General features: G+C 39.6%; 1 long non-coding RNA gene across 1 annotated transcript in view; it reads left to right on the top strand.

Annotated features, from left to right (window-relative positions):
- The first annotated feature begins 2,214 nt into the window (after nt 1–2,214).
- LOC144587634 (uncharacterized) overlaps nt 2,215–21,108 on the top strand; it is a 31,380-nt gene continuing 12,486 nt past the window's right edge. The window contains exon 1 of the long non-coding RNA XR_013542803.1: nt 2,215–16,193. This is a non-coding gene — a long non-coding RNA (uncharacterized LOC144587634). The remainder of the gene's footprint in view (nt 16,194–21,108) is intronic.

Raw genomic sequence — 21,108 nt, 5'->3', positions numbered from 1 at the left:
AACTAAAAACATGGTTTTAGGTTCAGGCCTTCCCTCCTGTCAATATTTAATTCTTTCTTTATTTTTTCTTTCATTTATTATTTGTTTTATTATTGTATGTGTTATGGACTGTTTGCAAAATCCTTATGTTTTATTGTATACACCTTATTGGAAGCCACCCAGAGTGGTCGACCAGACCAGGTGGGCGGGATATAAATCAAATAAATAAATAAATAAATAAATAAATAAATAAATAAATAAATAAATAAATAAATAGAATGGTCACTGGGTGCTCAAAATGGCTCCCCACTGTGCTTAGGGATGGATTCCTCACTATACAGGCACCAAAAAAGGCTGCCGTATGGAGGATCTTCGCTGGACGGTGAGTTTTTAGCCCATTGGAATGCATTAACCGGGTTTTAAATCATTTCAATGTTTTTTTTTTTTTTTTTGCTTTACAACATTTTCGCTCTATAGCAATTTCACTGGAACAAATTAACATCGTTAAGCGAGGCACCACTGTACAGCTACAATACACTTCCCGCTATATCCCGTACAGAAGTGAAAATGGAGTGCAATATGTATGCGACTGGCTTCTTGGCAGGGCATTTATGTGTCAGATTGTGAAGTATATGTCTTCTTTGTGAGACACTGAAATAATTGGTGAAACTACACTCTGACTCCACAAGGATTTTATATCTCAGCATTTAACATAGCTTTGGGCTAAAACATGGCACGCCTGTGATCTCAGCCTGGAGGTATGTTTCTTCCCCTCACTTTTTTCAAAATGATTTTTTTTCCCTTTTCATTATTCTTTAGATGCAAGAAAATAAATATTTTGTCACTCTCTGGAACGTGGCAATTAATTAGACAGTTCGGTTTTATTTTCTTGTTTTTGTACTAAGGATCCCCCTTTACTGCAACGAAAAAAACACCTTGATGCATGGATAGATTATAATGAAATTTCTCTTGAGATCCTACTTCTCGTTTGATGAGAAGGATTGTAGTGGAGAGGAGAATCTGCCTTTCAAGGCCTCTGCAGAGGTTCCAATCGCCTTGTAGAGACAGCTTCCTATCTTGCTGTAGAATGGCTGCCTTTTCTCCACACATGAAGAGATTTGTGTGCAACAGATATTGTGAGTCAGGGGCAAAGATAGGCAACATTATCTGTTCATTCGTTGATTTTCAGATTCGAACCCCCAGAATCCCACAGCCACCATGGCCACCGTGTGGTCTTGTGAGATTCTGATGGTTCTAATCCCGAAAAATGTCATTGAGTTCCTCTTTGGGAAGGGGGCATTCTGTGACAGTGCAGAAAAAGCTGTGTGGCACAACCCTTTGTAAGCAGAACTTTTCTAAGTGATGCTTAAATATCAAATGGTTGGGATTAGCCACTGACTAGGCTAGAAAGTGTGTGTGTGTGGGTGTGGACTCCAAGAAGAAGTATTTCACAGAACACAATTAAACAACAAATCTGCAACAGTTCCTTTACAGATATAATAATCTGGGGATATCAGCTGAATGTAGACATGGCCACATGTTCAGTGTAGTGGACAGAGGGCATTCCCAGGCCTGTGATGTAACGAGCAAGCAAAGCAAAGCAAAGCGTGGTGCTTATATACCGGCCCATAGCGCTTCAAGCACTCTCTGGGCGGTTTACAAGTTAATTATGCAGGCGACACATTGGCGCCCCCTCCCCAAGGGAGCTGGGTACTCATTTTACCGACCTCAGAAGGATAGAAGGCTGAGTCAACCTTGAGCCGGCTACCTGGGATTGAACCCTGGACCGTGAGCACAGTTTTAGCTGCAGTACAGTGGTTTAACCACTGCGCCACGAGGCTCTATTGCTCCACGAGCAAGGGTTCTTATCATGTCATAGAGATGAAGCAGGTAAGAGTTGGGAGCAGGAAGAAGTCTTTTTGTGCCAGCTGGTTGAGGACACAGGCATTAGACAGATCTGAGTCAGTGTGCCCCAAAACCCTTTAAAACCCAGTTAATCTCAGAGCCCATTCTAATTAACACTCTTACCCATACAGCCCTGTCTAAAGCACACATGGCACATGGTTGATTTTTTCAATGTTCTACCTTACTGCTGAAGCTTCTGGAAGGCTCAAGAGGAATTTTGGCTCCCCCCCTCATCCCCAGGCCTTGCCACCACCACAACTGCCAGGGTTTGTTTAAGAAGAAATCGCAAGGCTTGGAATCCACTTCCTGTCTTGTTCCAAACAGCATGATGGGCCCAAGTGTGCTCATTCACTGCCCTTCTTTCTACTCCTTTCATGCACCAACATTGCCCAAAGATAGCACACACCCATGTTTCCCTAGTGAGACAGTTGGGATGGGATAAGAAAATGTGGAATCCCAGGCATTAAGGCAAAAACCAACTTTCTCTTCCTCCAGCACCTCTTGCCCTGAGATTCGTTCCGCTGCCTGGAATTATGGAGAAATGGAACAATCCTTTGAGACTTCAGTTCGGTTCCCTGAGACCTTGCACAAAAGTGTAGCATCAGAATGTTTTCAGATATTTGCCTAGTGCCGCTTCTTGATAATATGTGAAGGGGAAATGTCCTGGCTTTGCACAGGTTTGCCTTTGGATATTATGAGAAATGCCACCAATCAGAGGAAGAAATGACAGTACGGTTGGCTACTGACATTGCTTCCATAATACTCAAAATGTTGTCAAATGAAGGGCGGGGCAACTGCATTAGGAATAATAATAATGTCAGTTTTCACGTATGGTTTTTAGAGTTTTTCAGGTAGAGAATACACAGAAGTGGTTTACCATTCTCTTCTTTCCTGGGACTGTGAAGCTTGCCCAAGACCATACAGGCTGGCTCTATTTGCAGGAGGCACAGTGGGGGATCGAACTCCCAACATCTGGCTCCACAGCCAGATCCTTAAACCACTGAGCTAGAAACAGTCTCAATTAAAGACCAAACAGAACACGAGGGGCAGTGCTATATATAAGTAAAGGACCAAATAGGAACATACCGGCTGAAATCCAGTAATAAGTCACAACTAGTGTGGGAGGTAGTTGTGACTTATTACTGGATTTCAGCCAGTATGTTTCTCCACACAACTTTATCTATACCTATATAAAGATAGATATACTGGGCAGCCTATGTTTACGCCAAACAATTCACTTAGTTTTCCTGCAGTCTGGAAAATGTGAAAGCCTGTGCAATGCTCTATTGAAGCTTAGTGCTGGTCTTCTGATGTTTTGTATAGCATCTCCTGTCAGCCCTTGCCAACACAGTTCATGGCAAGAGATTTTAGAAACTGTTGCCCAGAACTTAGAAGAGTTAATTTTTTTGGATACAACTCCTAGAAACATGGTGACTGCCCGAGATGTATGTATATTACTCGCCTGGAATCCTAAATTTCATGTTGTTTTTAAAAATATAACCATGTACATTAAAACAAAAATAAAAACAAACACACATCAATTACACAGAATGAAGTATACGTAGGTAAACTGGCCGCTGACATCAGTGAAAGATCACCAGGAACCCTTGACGGGTCCTTGAGGAGAATCTACTGAGCCAACAGGCAGCTTAGATCTGATCCAATTATGCTGTTCTTTCTATAGATTTTCTAAGAGATAAACATTGATGATATAATAGGATAAAAGCTATAGCGAAGTCGACAATCCTCAGGTATCATTAATAGACTTTATCTCCCTCACCTGAAACATTTCTATGGACAACCTTTTCTATTATCATCCTAGCTACTGGTTACTGTCTTTCAAAAGAATGGCACAATTAATTTGCTCTTAAGGATCCTCAGGTAAACCATTCCCTCTCAAATCTGATGCTCTGAAGTGCCTGCCCATGTTTGTGGAGCAGCACCAAGGTGTTAGTGGTTCACGTTTCTTTTGTGTGCTTGGTTTTAGTATTTCCAGACTTCATTTAGACTGCTGCACACCCATGAGATACTACAAGTCCCCCCCCCACTCCTCTTGTACTTCAAGAGGATGCTTTAAGTACTGCCTGTTGGCATTCCTTTTTTGCATCCTCACACTCATCAGATGTCAGTGAGCATACAGAGTCACAAAATCTTGACAAAGATTAATTTGAGAAATTCTCCAAGTTAAAGCAGAAGGCAGGCAGAACGAAACAGGGAGCAGAGCCTAGCCACAGAAAATAATGAAACAGATTGGAGAACGTCTACTCATCCCTAATGTTCGTACACTTCTCCTGTCCTTAGGATGTTTGTGGCATCATGAATCTACTACAGATGCCGGACTAAACCCAGTTATGCTTAGAGTAGACCTGTGTGTGATGTGTCTTTAAGTCAGAACCCCAACAACACTTTCAGGATGAGATATTTAAGGGGTGGTTTTACCAGTGCCCCATCCGGTGGAATTCAAATCTAGGTCTCCTGAGTCCCAAGTCTATTACTGTGTCCACTACACCATAATGAGTAGCCCTACTATAGTCTAAATCTGAGTTCATTTTTAAACTCTGGATTGAAACCATTGTCTGCTTTTATACTGATATATTCTCCAAACGCTACTTTATACATTTATGTATTGTAAATTAGTTGGAGCTGTCCTTTAAGAATCCACCTTTTTCATGATTAAAATTAATCACATTTTCTGACTGTTTTAAAGTCCTTGCGGAAAGATCAAATCATTTAGTCAGATCTCTCTCTGTGTGCAAGGAGACCAATTCTTAATGAGTGGGTAGTTTTATGGAACAGGCCTGCAAGACTCCTGTATCTGTGTTATCTTGTATTCATTTCATTTTGCTCACTCAGTATCACAATGAGCCACTTCGTTGTGCAATTTCCATGTAGCCCCTTTCACTTTTTTGCAATTCTAATTCCTGCCTGCCTATTGTATTACAAAAGAATTGAAGAACTGGGATATTTGCATGAAGGGCATTTCAAATTCTAATGTCAGGGGTCATTAATCATTTTTGGTGTTATACCTTCAAAGTACAATTTCTGTGAAGGGAGGGAGGCATGTGGAAGAGGGTGCCAATTTGGATATGCTCTTAGAGATTACTTTTTCACTTTTTTCACATTGCAATCACCACCCTAATAATTAAAAAGAATCCCAAATGAAAATAATTTGCATACATTACAATTTTTGGCAGCTGCTATCCATAATATCTGTTGCAAAATGTTGATGTTGTAATTAACACTTTTCAAAAATTTGTTTTTCTTTCCTTTTGAAAGTTGAGCTTTCTGCAAACTTAGTGGATTATTTCATTGCTTTGTGCTTTTTCCAGCACAGAAGTCTATAGGGAAATTGCTTTAAAATATTTTAATATCTCAAACAAATTTACAACGGCTTGCTTTGCATAAGATACCTGAGTTTTGCCCACCTCCTTTCCAAGAGAGAAATGTGTTTGCTTTCCTGCTAAATTATATGTTAATTAATTAATGGATGAAAGAGCAATGTTAATTCAAAATATTGTGCTTTTCTTATTAGTGATAATAACTTTTCTCCCCCTTATTTTTTGGAATGCATTTCACAATTGTGGATGCTGGTTGGGTTTCAAATAGCAGCTCCTTGGACTTGTCGGTCCACAATTTTGTTGGCTTCTGAAGAGAAGCTTTTAGGAAATGTGGAAAACAATGATTTGGAGGATGCAGCAATTCCATCCAGGTCAGGTGGTTGGAAGAGAGGCCAGAACTGGCATTTTAGAAGAAGTAGTTGTGCTAGTCCTCTGCTTGCATAATGGCGGCGGGGGGGGAACCACTACTAAAATAAATAAGTCAAAGATGTTGTGGCACCTTCCAAACTGTTACATTTTTGTGTGAGCTTTCATGGATAAGACCCCTTCTTCAAACTTATTTTTCTTTTGCTTCTGGCCAGAATGCTAGTGGGGATTTACACTGGCCTTAGCATGGCAAACTGTGGCAGCAAATTGTCACTAAATGACTTCCTAATTATGCAGTTGGGCATGTGATCAAGGCTGAGTGGCAACTGATCGATATAAACAAATGGCTCCCTTCATAAACATGCAGCCTCAGCAATGTGAGAAGTTTCATACACTTCTATTTATTTGTTTCCTTACAACGTTATACGCCACATAATAACAAGTTCATTGAGCAGCTTACAATAAAAATAGCAGCGACCACATTCAAAATAAATTCAGACCATAAAATCTAATGCAGCACAAATCCACCAAAACACAAGGTTAAATCGGCACAGCATAACTCCAACATTTAGCACAACAACATTTCATAGACCTTAAATCTTCAAAAACATCCCACATGATCCCAGGCAAATCCATGGGGAATGAGACAGCTGCCTCAGAGAGGCCGATCACACATGGCTTTTTCTGGATCGACTCCCTTATGATTAACAGCCACAGGGATTGGTTGAAAAGTTTGAAATAAGTCCTACAGCAAGGTAATATTATAGATCTGCTTTCCACAGGGAGGACATGACCTCAGATTTTGTTGTTCAACACTGCATCCAGAAACAAAGAAGGCATGTCCTACACTGCCTTGAATGCTAGCCTGTTTTCTTTTTAAAACAGTTAATTCTACAGCCTTGTTGATTTTTGTGAACATCACAAAAGAAGTAGAATATGCTTTGAATTTCCCTTCCAGATCAGTTACAATAATCTGCCTTATTTCATGAGCACCACGGCAGCATGAGATCACATTGTATGGCCTTAATTGCCATGTACCAAGCAATGCAAAACCCAGCTCAAATGAAGGTTTTGAATTTGTTTTTAAGTTGTATGAAAAAGAAGGAGAAATTGCACATTATTCCCTGCATTATAGATGGAAATTATTTGAACAGCTCTTATGCAAATGGAGCGGGTAGAATAACAATGTACAAAGCATTCAGTGAGCTTGCACATTCTGGCCTTTGATTGTTCTTCAGAACACATAATTTAGCGAAATATGTCACTTGCTCTGGTTACAAATGGAAATGTCCAAAGATAAACACATGGAAAGTATGGCTTGCTTTTCCTTTCTCACAAAATTGATTTTCTGCCAGAAATTGCATCCTTATCACCCAATGGTGGCATGACCACTGTCTGAACTGGGGCAAAATGCCAGTGATGACTATCATCATGATCATTGCTGCCCTTCCTTTCTCCCCTTCCTCTCTCCCTCAAGTTTGCTTGCCTTACCCATCTTGTTTGCTCCCTCCCTGCCTGCTGCTTGCCTCCCTCCCTCTCTCCCTTTCACTTGCCCGCTGGGAAAAGCAGGAGCCACTGCACAAACTCAATGTTCATGCTGCTCTACAGCCAGCCAGGTTCAAAAGATGAGGGTGCTTGGAAATTGCCTAGGATGACAGTGGCCCTTTGGGGGAAGAGGAGCCACACTGCCACACCCCACTGGATGGGGAACGAGCTTGAACATCTTGTTCGGTCCTACTTTCAACCAAGCATCAAAATATTGTAATGGAAGTGTCAAGGTTTGAAATTTTGAATGTATGGAGTGTTAACATAGTGAAAGAGAGTGCAAAGAAAGCAATTCTGAATATACACATAATGCTTTAAAAATGAGGTCTGAACAGCAGTTTACTAAAAGTCACTGTAAAACAATCAGCTCTGCAGCCAAGTCTGAAGGCAAGGTCAATGTAAAATAACATTAAACAAATTATGAGAAAAAAATAATAAAGGAGGAAAAAGCCCCCTGGAACACCAAAATGCAGATAAAAGCAAATTGGAACTTGACCCAATTAGTTCACCAGCACTTTATGCTCATGGCATTTTTCCTACCTGGTAAATTACTATGGCATCAGTTAACTATTCCCATAGGTATAGGGACCCATTTAGTCTCAACAAAAGCTGCTATCTGCCATGGGGCAACTTGCTAGCCTCATCATACGTATATGGGAGTTGTATTTGCCACCTTGCTAAAAGCATTGTAAGTAAAAACAGATTAAAAATCAAAGAACAAATTTTAAAAAGACAAAAATGCAGCACCTTAAAGACTATTATATTTTAATATGAGCTTTCATGGATAAAATCCACTTCCTCAGACATAAGAGGAAGATATAACATGGCAAATATATATACATGGCATCAAAATAAAGAGATTGTAGCTGGTTGGTAATAAAGGCAGTTGGGTAATAGCCTATTTGATAGATATACAGATGTATTCCACTGAAGCTTATACTATAAAGGATGTAAGAACCTCTGGAATAGAATAACAATGGTAGAAATAACATAAATATTAATTATAGATAGGATTCTGGCTTTTTACATTTGTTAGTTACTTTTCCTTTACAGGTGATTTTGTAAGTGCCTACAATGGTGAGTGAATTACCCCAAGCAATAGATGACCACAAGAACAACATGGTAATGAATTCTCTGGTTTATCTTTGAAGTTTTTAAGGCGGGGATCTACAATAGAGGTTTTTTTTTCCTGACTGTTTATAAAGATGAGTAATTTACTACACTGGCAAAATTCAGTTGTTTACAAAAGGAGATTGCTCATGTGAAATTACAGCTAAGGTTGCAAAATTCTGTGCAGCAGCTTGTATAATAAGAAAACAGATGACTATATCACTCTAGTAATCAGATTAGAAACGTACACTTAATTGCAATTTGAATTTTAGTCTGCTTTGTATTGCTTGTACATATTATACGGTCTGTTATTGCATTCTAGTTTGTATATCTGACATGGCTGGTCCATGATTGTAATAATAATAAAGTTAAAGTAAACAACAGAGCGAAATATAAATATAGGGATTAGAGATGGGCATGAAGCCCAAAATGAATCAGGAAATCATGAAAAATCGCCAGTTCATTGCTTTGGATCAGTTTGGGTTTGTCTCAGCTTTTTTTAAAGATAGCCCCAGGCTGTCTAAAGGGAAACAACACCAACAAACTGATTTGTGGTTCATCAGTAAAGCATTTGCAAATGTGTGAGTTGTCAACCTTGAGGGACTACAAACCAAGAAGAACCACCAAATGGTGGTTCATCAGTGCCCATGTCTAATCGGGAGGCAAGAGACACATACATACCATGCTACACATGCGACACACAGTGAATAGCACCAGACATCAAAAAGCAGCCACATGTAGCAGCACAGCTCACACTAGTACCTCAAAACAGAAAAGAACAAAATGGATTTTCCTCCATAGATTCAAACTAGCTTCACTGCATGAGCTCTTAGAATATTTTTCAGTAATAGGCAAAAAAAGCTAGATTGCTCAAACCTATACTGTCTTTCATTTTTAATGATGTATTTTAGAAATGTGCCACAATTTTAATTGTCTCTTTTTAGGCCATAAGCTTCTGTGTTTATAGAGCATGATCAAAACATTATTTTTGATAGTTGTAGATTTTTTGTGCTATTTGGCCGTATTCTGAAGGTTGTCAGAACTCTGAAGGTGCCCATGGCCACAGAGACTGGTGAAACGTTAGGAAGAACAACCTTCAGAACACGGCCAAACAGCCCGAAAAACCTACAACAACCATGGGTTCCCAGCCGTGAAAGCCTTCGAGAAGACATTATTTTCAATAGCGCCATTTTGGACTTACATCTGACTTAAGTATTTGCCTGCAACTTAAATTTAGTTTTCATATATTTTAAAGAATTTATGCCTGCAGTTCCTTTCACCAGATTTTTGGATAGCTTTTACATGTTTTACACGTCTGCACCAACAGCTTTTTCAATGCTGTAAGTTTGATGGCCATACAACTGACATGCTTGTGACTTCTCAAAAAGTTACATGTTTTCAACGTATTTTTGTGCCCATGAAACATAGAAACAATGTAGATGATTAAAGCTGGTAGAAATAGAAAAATTGATGTTGTCTAGAACTCTTTCAATATTGGAAAGAGTTATACCCTGATGCCCGGATAAACTTTTATATAATTGGAAATTGTTATATGTTTTCATACAGGACTTAACTCTTTCAGGTCTACAAAGATCAATAGCGCTCTTAGGAATTTGCTCAGATGTCAGTCTTTCTCACCTGATAGACAAAGACTATTCTTAAGTCAAATGCTGAGGGGTGGGTGGACTTGCAATTACTAATAGGAATTATTGCATCTTGCTCAATTCAATATTATGCAGAGGAATAAAGCAGGGAAATTGGCAATTAATTTATCTCAAAAGAAGATAAGCATTAGACTAGATAATAATACTACTTTGTGTAGCAAAATTTCAAAGTTAATTTAGTTATAAGACATAAGCCTTTACAGTATTTCTAATAGTCTTCAGGTGAGATGATTAATTTGCAGATTCTGATGTAAATTAGTGTTGACAGATGCAAGTTATCAGCCTGAAGTCAAAGTAAACGGAGATTTTCTTTGAGAAGACCTGAAAGTATTATCTACTTTCATATACCTTCATGAGGTATTAATTCTATGGCATCTCTTCCAGGACATCTCAAGATGCCAGATCAAAATTTGCGAAATGAAATAAGGACAGTGGAACCAGAATGGTGTGCTGTCTTCGGCAAATGGTGGAGTTGTCACATTCCTGGAAATAATCAGCACTCTTCCAAAATGAAGGAAAAGTCACATGATCCTAGAAGTTTTTTTTTAAAAAAAATACAAAATAAAATAACATAAATCATTAAGATCTCAAACATAGGCTATTTCTTAGTAATCTAGGGTTGTCTTTCAGTTTGGGCACATTTCAGGGTTTCTTTGTTTGTTTTTTCATTCTCTAATGAGAAGACTCTTGTCTTCTAAAATGGACTAAAAGTAAACCGAGTAAACTTTTGGAGCAGGCTGGTGTGGTCTAACTAGGGTCACCTGGGATTGATTAGACTGTAGTAGACCCTTGCTGATGTGCTGCGTCACTCATTAAAAAAAAGTCTTTGCTTTGTCCTAAAGGATCAGTTGAGAAACTGTCAGCAGCCAAATCTACAGATTCAGGTTTCTTGACTGACTCTTCAGAGAAGGCAAAGAAAACATTTGCTTATTTTTTATATGTGATGCTGCACACCAGCGATGATCTACTAGAGTCTAAAACAAATTCACTTACCCTGCTCCTCTGTCATCGAGGGGAGGAATTGTTCAATTTGCTGATATCCTGAAGTGGCTTGCTTTCAATCCATTTCCGGTGATAGCATGTGCTGAAAATGGACCAAGCCGGAGTGATCCTACATTCTTTTTTTTAAATAGAAACCCATAACAGAGACTCTACTTTGGAAACAATTCCGTTTTCCCCAGTGATTAATTATGTGATTGCCAAAAAAGGAATAAACCAACCTGTCCCTTTTCATAGCTGGAATTATATGAGAAAGTTCTAGGGACTGCTGACTCAACTATACATAGGATAATAACTATTTGGCTTTATTCTTAATCCTTAAGGCTTTTTCTTCTGTTATAAAGTTATTTTTGCCTGTTTCTTCTTTCCATATACAGCCCACGCTTGTATTAATAGTCTTAAGGTACCAGTAACCAGCTAATTCTGTCCAAATTTGGTATTTTCATTCCCACACTAAAAATCTGAGTGTTTTTTAGAACCCTTTCCCCGTTTGTCTTCTTTGTTTGGTGATTCTAAAGAGGAAGCGTCATCCAACAGGGTGCTGCTGTTGCCCAAGGGATACCCAAATGTGTTCACAACATCACATTCTTGGATGCATTTACTTAATCATTTTACTTAGCTCACACAACTTTTTCACACATAAAGCATGTGTGTGTTTACTTTTTCAATTATTTGTTCTCCTTGTATAAGTATGTGTTGTGTTGTGAGTACTTTATTTCTCTGTAGTGCCTTGCAGACGTTTTACCTTGACAATTGTCAAGATGAGGTGTGACTCTTTCTCACAAACTGAAGGAGTTGTGAAAGCTCAAGACATTATTTTTGCCAATACTTCCCACTCCCCATAAGGCCATCTCATGTAACCTGAAGGGACACTGATTAGAGATGGGGGTATTCGTATATGAACAGGTGGAAATCATGAGGAAATCATGATTTTGCCTCTGCCATTGGCTCTGTGGTGGCTTCCTATCATCCTGTTCTCTGCAATGGATTAACCACTCTTCGACCTAGCAGAGAGGCTTGTCATCCCACCTCCTGCCAGGACTGGGTAATCGATTGCGGACAACGGCGCAATAGGAAGGTCCAACGAATACAAATACCCCCATCTATAATACTGATACTATTTTGATAATGTTTATTTATAAAATGCCTTTAAAAGATTAGCATCTAGAAAAGTGGGACAGACTCAGCTGTGGTGGTGATGATGTAATGATGATGGCGGCAATGATGATAGGGTAGCAGGAATAATCATGCAGTAGAAGAAGGAACTAGAGGGAGAAAATTGCTAATATTTCATATTTCCAGAGAAACAATGTGGTAGGCAACAATCTAGGTATTGTTGACCTCCAGCTTCTCTCAGCAATAACTATACACAGCCAATCCTTGGGAATGCTATAGCTGGAGGGCTATCCCAGCCACCCATCCCTGTCTTAGAGGGCTAGAGAGATGAAAGAGAGTTGAAAGAGAGATGAAAGAGATGATGCATTCCATGGAAATTATTCAAGGCATTCTAGATACTAAAGAACCTATAAAGAAGGCAAATACTGTAATATCACCGACCCTTTAGTGTTTTTATTTTTATGTCTACTTCTTGAGAAGTCTTTCAGCTTTGTTCAGCAAGTATGGCACCTGTTGTGTCATCTGGATGCTCTACAGGCTGAATACTATTTATTCTCTGATGGGGAATTTTTCTTAGTTGGAGGGGTGCTTTTTAATTTAGAGAATAAAAATGACTGGAGGGGAGATATTGTTGATTTGATTATAGCCTTGCCCAAAAATATTTTTTTAAAGAAAACTAGGTATTTGATTGAGGAGTACTGTATACTATCCCATACACTAAAGCAAATTGGGGTGGGGGCAGGACCACTTCTTCTTCTTCTTCTTCTTCTTCTTCTTCTTCTTCTTCTTCTTCTTCTTCTTCTTCTTCTTCTTCTTCTTCTTCTTCTTCTTCTTCTTCTTCTTCTTCTTCTTCTTCTTCTTCTTCTTCTTGTTTGTTGTTGTTGTTGTTGTTGTTGTTGTTATTCCACATATTTAAACTTTACTTAATGCTCAAAATTCAAAGTAAAACAAAATTCAGATTAAAACAGCAATGAGGATAGGGTAAAAGACATCATGACAATACAATGAAGACCAGACTAGAGCATTCATAGATAGATAGATAGATAGATAGAGAGATAGAGAGATAGATAGATAGAGAGAGAGAGAGAGAGAGAGAGAAAGAAAGAGAAATAAACATTTTAAAATCTTTAAAAGCTTAGTGGGAGGATATAAATTTCTTTGCCTATCAAAAGCATAATAAAGAGGGGACTAGTCTGATTTCTTTAGATATTAGATTGACATGTTCCTTCCTTCCTTCCTTCCTTCCTTCCTTCCTTCCTTCCTTCCTTCCTTCCTTCCTTCCTTCCTTCCTTCCTTCCTTCCTTCCTTGTTCTTGTTATTCAACTGGATGCAAAGTGGATTATCCTTGTGAAAGAAAATGTGTGTGTGTTTCCTTCCAGTATGTGTCAAGGATGACATTTATCTTTTGAGGTAAAATATGTTAACTAGCATTCCTGTAAAAGGTTCATTTCATTGCTCAGAATTCATTTACTATCCCAGGAGATATATTCAACATTTTAAAATATGTTTGCCTTGATTTCTCTTTTGCCATATTTCTTTATATTTTCCCTTCCCAAGGAAAAGGGGGAAATATTCTCAGTTTAATGGGACCAATTGGAAGTCAACTATATTTTCATAAGGGGGAGAATAACACTGTAATCTAAATCAGTGGTTCCCAACCTTTGGCCGCCAGATGTTCTTAGACTACTACTCCCAGAAGCCTTTGCTATCACCTCTGCAGGCCAGGAATTCTGGGAGTTGAAGTCCAAGAACATTTGGAGGTTGGGCACCACTGATATGATACTTTTCTTGGCCTTTTCAAAGTGATAGCCATGTTAGTCTGTACATTCCTATCAGTAAGAGAAAAAAGGAAGACATTGTGGCTCCTGAAAAACGAACTCCTTTATTTTAATATAAGCTTTCATGGAACAATCCCACTTCTTTGGACGTAAGAGTGGAAAATACAGAGACTACATGATAAAGCATCCATGCAAGGTTCAAACATAAAAAGGACAGTGGCATTTAGTTGCATTTCATCCCTAATTGTGATTTAAGACTACTGTTTGCTATTTAGTTACTGTATTTTCAAGCTTGATTCTGTAAAGAGCAACAATGAATAAAGGAAACAACATGTGATAAGGTGGAGAATGACAGACTTTCCTTTTGAGCCTTCTTCTGAAAGGCTGGACCTACTTAGCTGGGAAGGAAAACAGCAGCAAATAACAACATATTATCACATTTGGTAATGGCATAAGAAACTTGGGTTAATAGTTAATCCAGTCCGATGGGTGTCCAGCATATGTATACATTTTATTTCAGGTATTTCCTTCTGGATTGTTGTTCTGTAATTTTACTTTTATTGGCCTGCAGCTTGAGTGCTGTGGATGAGAGACCGTTTTTCAGTACTGCCAGCCAAGTTTGCCTCTGAAAGAACTGCCCTGCCAGATTAGACCAAAGAATTCATATAGCCCTCCATCCTATATCCTATAACATGTCAATAGAAATCTTGCAAGGAGGACAGGAGGGCCATAACAACCCACCCACACATGTTCATCTTTTCCATGAACATGAGTTGCCTCTGATCTTTGAGGTACTTTATATATAGTTGTCATGACTATTAGTCAAGGAAGACCTTGTCCATCCTGAATCTGATCCTCCAGGCTTAGATAGTTGGATGATATAAGACAAGAAAGCCAATCTAGTACCACCTCCATGTAGGAGCAGTTGTCTCTTCCTGATCTGCCCAATTTGTTGCTAAGAGGAGCAGCTAGGACCACCCTTGGTGCTCCTTGTCAATCATTTAGCCTTGTTGACCATTCTCCAGCCTCTTGCCTGTGGCCTCTTTGCTTCCCAAACAGAGAGCTTCTGTTGTTCACTTTAAATAACTTGATACTCAGATCCGGTAACTTCCTGTCTCTGCTGCTTCTCTTTGGAACTCCTGTGTTTTCTGAGTATGCCAAGAGTTTAAAGGAGGAGGAAATAAGAGCAGTATCCTTCTCTCTTTTATTTTGGCACATTTGTGTGAATCATGCCCACAAAGATGGCAGGCTTGGGTCCTTTTAGGGAGAAAGATGGGGCAAAAACAATATAAATGAAATAATTAAATAAGGGAGAGTAGCAACTGAATGAGCAGTAGTGACACTGGGGATGGGGAAGAGGGGATGTGCCCCATGCATAGAGGAGTCTCAGTGAGACTAGGAATGTAGGAATGTAGAAAGCTGCCCTTGTGCTGAGTCACACCATTGCTCCATCTGGCCCATTCCTGTCAGCTCTGACTGGCAGCAGCTCTCTGTGGATTTAGGCAGAATTATTTCCAAGTCTTACCTAGAGATGGCTGGAATTCTTTTACAGACTCTTGTTCAAATAGTAACCAAGACTGAACTTACTTAACACCCAAGACCACATTGCTTGTGTTCATGGTGACACGGTGTTTATTTTGCACTTGGACACCTAAACTGTGAAGCTGGCACTAATCCTCAGAGTGCTTAACACTTATGTGGGAAAAACTGCCACTGAACGATGAAGGTCTATCTTTTGAGAAGAACTGTGCACAGAAATATTCCTCCGGAAGCTGCCAAGAGCCCACTTAATCATTCCTGAAATGTTCTCTGGAGTCTTCTATTGGTGAAAATCAGTTTCCTACTCAGAGTGTAAGCTTTTCCCTGCTTCAGCAGACCCTCTGCTGCACAACTGATTGTACAAACAGTTGTGTGACCATTGACACAATCAGTGTGAAACTGAGCATGCAACAGACCAGAGCATGGGGAGTGCTTATGCGATTGCCCTTCCATAGGTGCGTAATACAGGAGAATACTGGCCAAAGACATGGGCTGAAATCCTGTTGGTTAGCGTAGTAAGTCACAACTACAATAGGCCATTGAATTAGTGGGATTTAGTAGTACAGTAATCTCTTCCTTAAACTCCATCCAGTGATCCAGTGAGCAGCACACTTCGCTTTTTGCCTTTGAAGGGTAAGTCAGCATTTATGTATTATGGTAACCAACAGGAAGGATGTTGGCTCATGGATTTGCACAACCCATGAAAACCTGGTGAAACTAGAATACGTGACAAAGCCTCAAAGCTTCAATTCAACAATCAAGTGCTGCTCAGCCAGCAAGCAAACATCATGTTTTTTTCTAACAGGACACAAAAGGGAAATACACAAGATGGTAGGGGAGCTCCTATCTGACTGGTAAGATAGAAATGGCTGGAGATGGGGCTTGGATAGAGGCCAGAAAATGCAAGGCTTGATTAAATATTGGAAGGTGGAGATCACAGTGAAATGAAGCATACCAGGCTGTCAGACTCCAGACAAGGCTAGAACAAAGCACACAGGAGGGCTGAGAAAAGAATGAGGCCAGGGCAGATATACCAGGAATCTGTAATTGTACAGTGGCAATCATGGACCATGTATTTGTATTATACCTGATGCTCTGCAATGCAACCATCTTTCTGTACAGTTAAAAACTGTTTTCATATGAGTTGGGCCTTTTGAACCATGATGCATGTACAGAACTTCAAAGATGGGGCAGAAGAAATCTCAGCTCAAGGTAGAACAGAGCAGGTCTGTTTTGTGAAGAGCTGGGACGTCTTGCTAGCATAAAAGCCACCATCGGTGCTGCTGTAGCGAGAGTATCCTGCCCTGCCTTGCCCTGCTGCATGTCACAGAGGGATGTGGGTGGCAGGAGGAGGTTCACGGTCATATCCATCAGAGTGGCTGAGTAGATATTTTGTTAGTGCTCTTCTGTATTATCTTCTTCTACCCTGCAGTGAGAAAAGTGGGCTGGAATTGGATGGCTTTCTCCATTTTTCAGTTGCACAACCCTGGGAATTGAAAAGAAAATCTGTAGAATCAGAAATCCTGTCGAGTCCTCATTAATCCGTGGCAAAGGGATGCTGTGGGAGGAAACTCTGTGGTTTAGGCATCTGGCTGTGAAGACCAGGTTGGGAGATTGATACCCATAGTGTGCCTCTTGGCCGGGGATCTGGACCAGTTGATCTCAAGGCTCCCTTCCAGCTCTGTAGTTCTAAGATGATGAAAAAGCCTATCTCAGTAGCAGAACAGATGCTTTACATCAGGAAAATGCTAGGTTCAATCCCAGGAATCTCAAGCTTTTTCTTTTCTTTTGGGTTTTAATGATGAAGTAGCTGGTGATGGGGAAATCCTCAGCCTAGACCATAAAGTTAAGAGTGAGTGATAAAAGGCTAGCTGAACCAGTGATCCCACTCAGTGAGATATTTTCATATATTCAGATTTTATAGTGTGCTGGCACAGGTGTCCATAGGAAGCACAAAGGATGAATGAGCTACAAAATACTTTTTCCAAAGGACCCCCACCTCCCACTACCCTTTGGGGTTCTTGCTTTGTTCTGTTAGATAAGGCCTCCTCTTCCCTTGTTATGTTATGGGGCCTTCACCAGAAAATTCTTATTCTTTACATGAAGCTCATCTAACAACCTATTTATCAAGGGCTTTTTCACTTGAAATTCTGAGCTGTTGGGAGACCCTGTGAATAATTGATATCCCTTTATTACTCATTGTTGGCTCCCCTTGCATAAGGAAAAGCATTTATCTTTTATAGTTTACTCTCTTGTGTACCAAGACGGAGCTGGCTGTAGGCATGTAAAAATTAACAGCCGTGGGGACCTCCATTTCTAAGCCTTTTGCTTCAAGTAGGTTGGTAGGTCTGCATTGTTAATTAAGAAAATGTGAAAGCAAGTGTCACTCTGACATACCTAGTGGGCCAAATCTCTCCTAAATAGACCAGAATGTTATAATCAAGGATTAGTCATCTTATTTTCTTTTGAAAGCAGAAGTCTCAATCTTCCCCCTGCCTTCCCCCGCAAAAGCTATAGTCTTACATTTGGAAATTCTCAAGTGGTGCATTCTCTTCTCCCTGCTTAAAGGAAGATAACTGTGAGCTTCCACGATGCTGCATATTCAAGACTCACCTGTTGTATCAGATCCGCTCAAGACTGACTTGCAAAATAGCTAATTTTGAGCTTTCCATTTGGCAAGGAATTTAAACAATGGGAGCAAACAGCAGTTGCAAAAGGCACCAATTTAACTGGCATTGCAAAATGGCAGAGGTAGTCATGCAGCTGTGAAACAGACAAAGAATCTGGCCCATTTGTGACTGCACAGCTCAATTGTGGACACATTTATGTGGCAACAAATTTGTCTAATGAGAATGAGATTCCTGGGGAGCATGCTTAACGCATCAGAGGCAGAAGTATCCTAGGTCTGACTTCAGTCATGCCATTGTGCTACAGGTGGATCCCTGGGGCTCTACAGGCCAGCAGAAAGATAGGTTGCCTTCAGCTGTAGGTAGAGGAAGGACAAACAAGAAATAGGTGTTAGGATTATTGGCCCTTTGGCACTGCCAGAGTGCAGCAGCCTAGTGCTCAGCATGTAATTACTGAGCTAACATTAGAGATAGCAAAGGCAGAGTCAGCTGGCATACACCCTGCACCATCTTATTACTTTCCCTAAAGTTTTATTGCTAATCTGTACTGATTAACTGTTATCAATACTGAAGTTATTTAAGTTGATTCACCAGTGTAACTATTTGCTCCATATACTCGACCTTAAAAAGACAAACTCAGGACTTTGCTATTTAAAAAAGCAAACAAACCCAAGACTCTATACAAAAGGAGCTGAATAAATTCGAAAATGTAGGAGCAGACATTGCAACAGAATGGCCAAAATCCTGTTGCATCTTTACACTGGCATAGTGCTGCTGGCTGGCTTTCAACAGCCAATTACCACAAGTTAAGAAGTCAGCGTAGGCATAGTCTCTAGCTCTAGTGGCCATTTTCATAGGAAAACACTTTTTCTGGATATTTAAACCATGCTATATATATAGCATTTGCTACTGCCCATGGTTTTCAGCATCGTATGTGAATCCTACTGTTTTTGAGAGTGTTTTGGTTTGAAATCAGAAGGCCTATTACAAAACATCCATACCTCAATTTTTATTATGCACTAATCCATCTGCCTATATTTTTGCACTCCCATGTGTGGGGTGCCCATTGAGGACTGTCATAATGAGGCTTTGCATTTCCTAAATTTACCGCTGCATCATTCCCTGTAACTGGGTTGATTCCTGATTTCAGAACAACTGAATATGTCCTTATTTGAGCAGTCTATGTGATTATGTTCTAATGGGAAATACTTCGGCATGGGGTTCCCCCTCTAGGTTTTCTCTGCTCTTGGTTTTTAGACGATCAGCAAACCAGAAAGGTTATCCCTGTGTCCTCTAATTCCACTCGCTTGTGTGACTTTTGGCCCCAGTCAGCCTCATAAGCAGGGAGAGACTGGAATCAGAAATGGAGCAAAGATGTCAGATTCGTACTTTGCTTCCCATTTCAAAACAGTTGGGTTGTTGTTGTTTCGAATGAGCTTCTGTCACAAAGATTTCTACAAAAGGGCACTAACATTTCCTTGAGACTATCAAAACAAATGGAGAAAGAAGGGGAGTGAGTTTATCATACCTTGAATAATGCTGTTTTTCAAGGTTGGCTTTTCTTTAAAAGAAATATAACATACATCTTACTCCATTCAAGAATAACCAGCTATTGTTCTTCATATACCGTGAGTTGGAATGGTACAGCTACAGTTTCAGGATACACACTCTTAATAAAAGGTAGTATGATTTGAGATACTTCAGAGTTTGTATCATGAGCAATTGTTGCTTAGCTGCTCTTGTATCATAAATCAACATATTTATAGAAAGTGTTATTGCTTGCTTTTCCAAGCAGTTTTGGCAGTACTGGTTTTATTTTATTTAGTGGGACAAATCTCAGTTCAAGTGTATTTGTCTTGAGCAACAGCAATGTCAATATAGATTTTATATATCAACAATTTTATATACCATAAATAATGAACCATAATATATAAACGTTCGGTACGTTATGCTCAGGGCTGTTTGGCAAAAATATATGTGAAGCCTTACATAATATCTCAGTATAGTGAATAAGTTACACACATTCATAAGAAAAGGGAAAATATGGATATTAATCTGTTACATAGTTCATCAGAATATAGCTAAATACAGGAAATTTCAAACCAATCACACATCTGTTTACAAGGATGATAGCAAACTACTATGGCTCATGTATGTTGGCCACAGAAAGGAATTTCCAAAACTTCTCTACTGATAGTAGGGCAAAAAGAACAAAAGAACATGACCCTACATTTTCAAGCATTGGTCATCTCTCTCTCTCTCTCTCTCTCTCTCTCTCTCTCTCTCTGTCTGTGTGTGTGTGTGTGTGTGTGTGTGTGTAAGGGAGAGAGAGAGAGAATGACATTTTATTGCTTCTCAAGACTGAGTAGCAAAATAGGACCAAGTTACGATTCCTACTAACTAAAACCAGTCATGTTAGCACTTGAGTCAGAAAATCTGCAAGGCATCGTTCCTCTCTGGCAATACAAATCAGATAATTATCAAATATATATCTAACAATTTGCTAACTTTTCACTGTTTGAGTTTTATTTGCAACCTTACATGCTGCCTGTAGTTTGTTTGAGGTACTTTTCTGAGCTGAGAGGACTGTTTAGCTTTTCAGCACTAAAAAAAAATTGTTCCTTCTAGCCTTTAAATTCAAAGAGAGCCCTGCCTTTCTGTTGAGTACCTCTTTTCCTCTTTTTTCCCCCTGTTCATGTGAAAGGGGTGGACTTTGGGGAACTTGTGTCTATTCTCCTCTATGGATCTCTAGACTTCTACTGTGTAGTAAAAAAGAAAATTTTATGAGAAATTCAAAACTCTGCAATATTCATGACACATACAAACACCCATCTGCTGCTTGCAACAGCCAATATGCTCTGCCTCGATGTAAGGCAGGCCCTAAAGATATCATATCCTGCATGTTGTTTGGCTAAACATTACCAGAAGAGGGGGAGAAGGAAATGGAGCTGCTGCTTCTGATGGCAGATGTACATCCATTCCAGTGACAGGATTCATTCACACATTTCTTCATATTGCATTCCTTGTGAACTGGCAAAGTTTGAGTTCCTGCTGACTGGTATCCTGTGACAAGGTGGAAACCAGAGGCTGTACCTGTTCAGATACAACAGTGCTGATATTCTTTCCTCTAGTCTTTAATATA

Source organism: Pogona vitticeps, chromosome 2, assembly GCF_051106095.1.
Source record: "Pogona vitticeps strain Pit_001003342236 chromosome 2, PviZW2.1, whole genome shotgun sequence".
In the NCBI taxonomy this organism is placed as follows: domain Eukaryota; kingdom Metazoa; phylum Chordata; class Lepidosauria; order Squamata; family Agamidae; genus Pogona; species Pogona vitticeps.
This window is presented reverse-complemented; position numbering and strand designations above follow the sequence as displayed.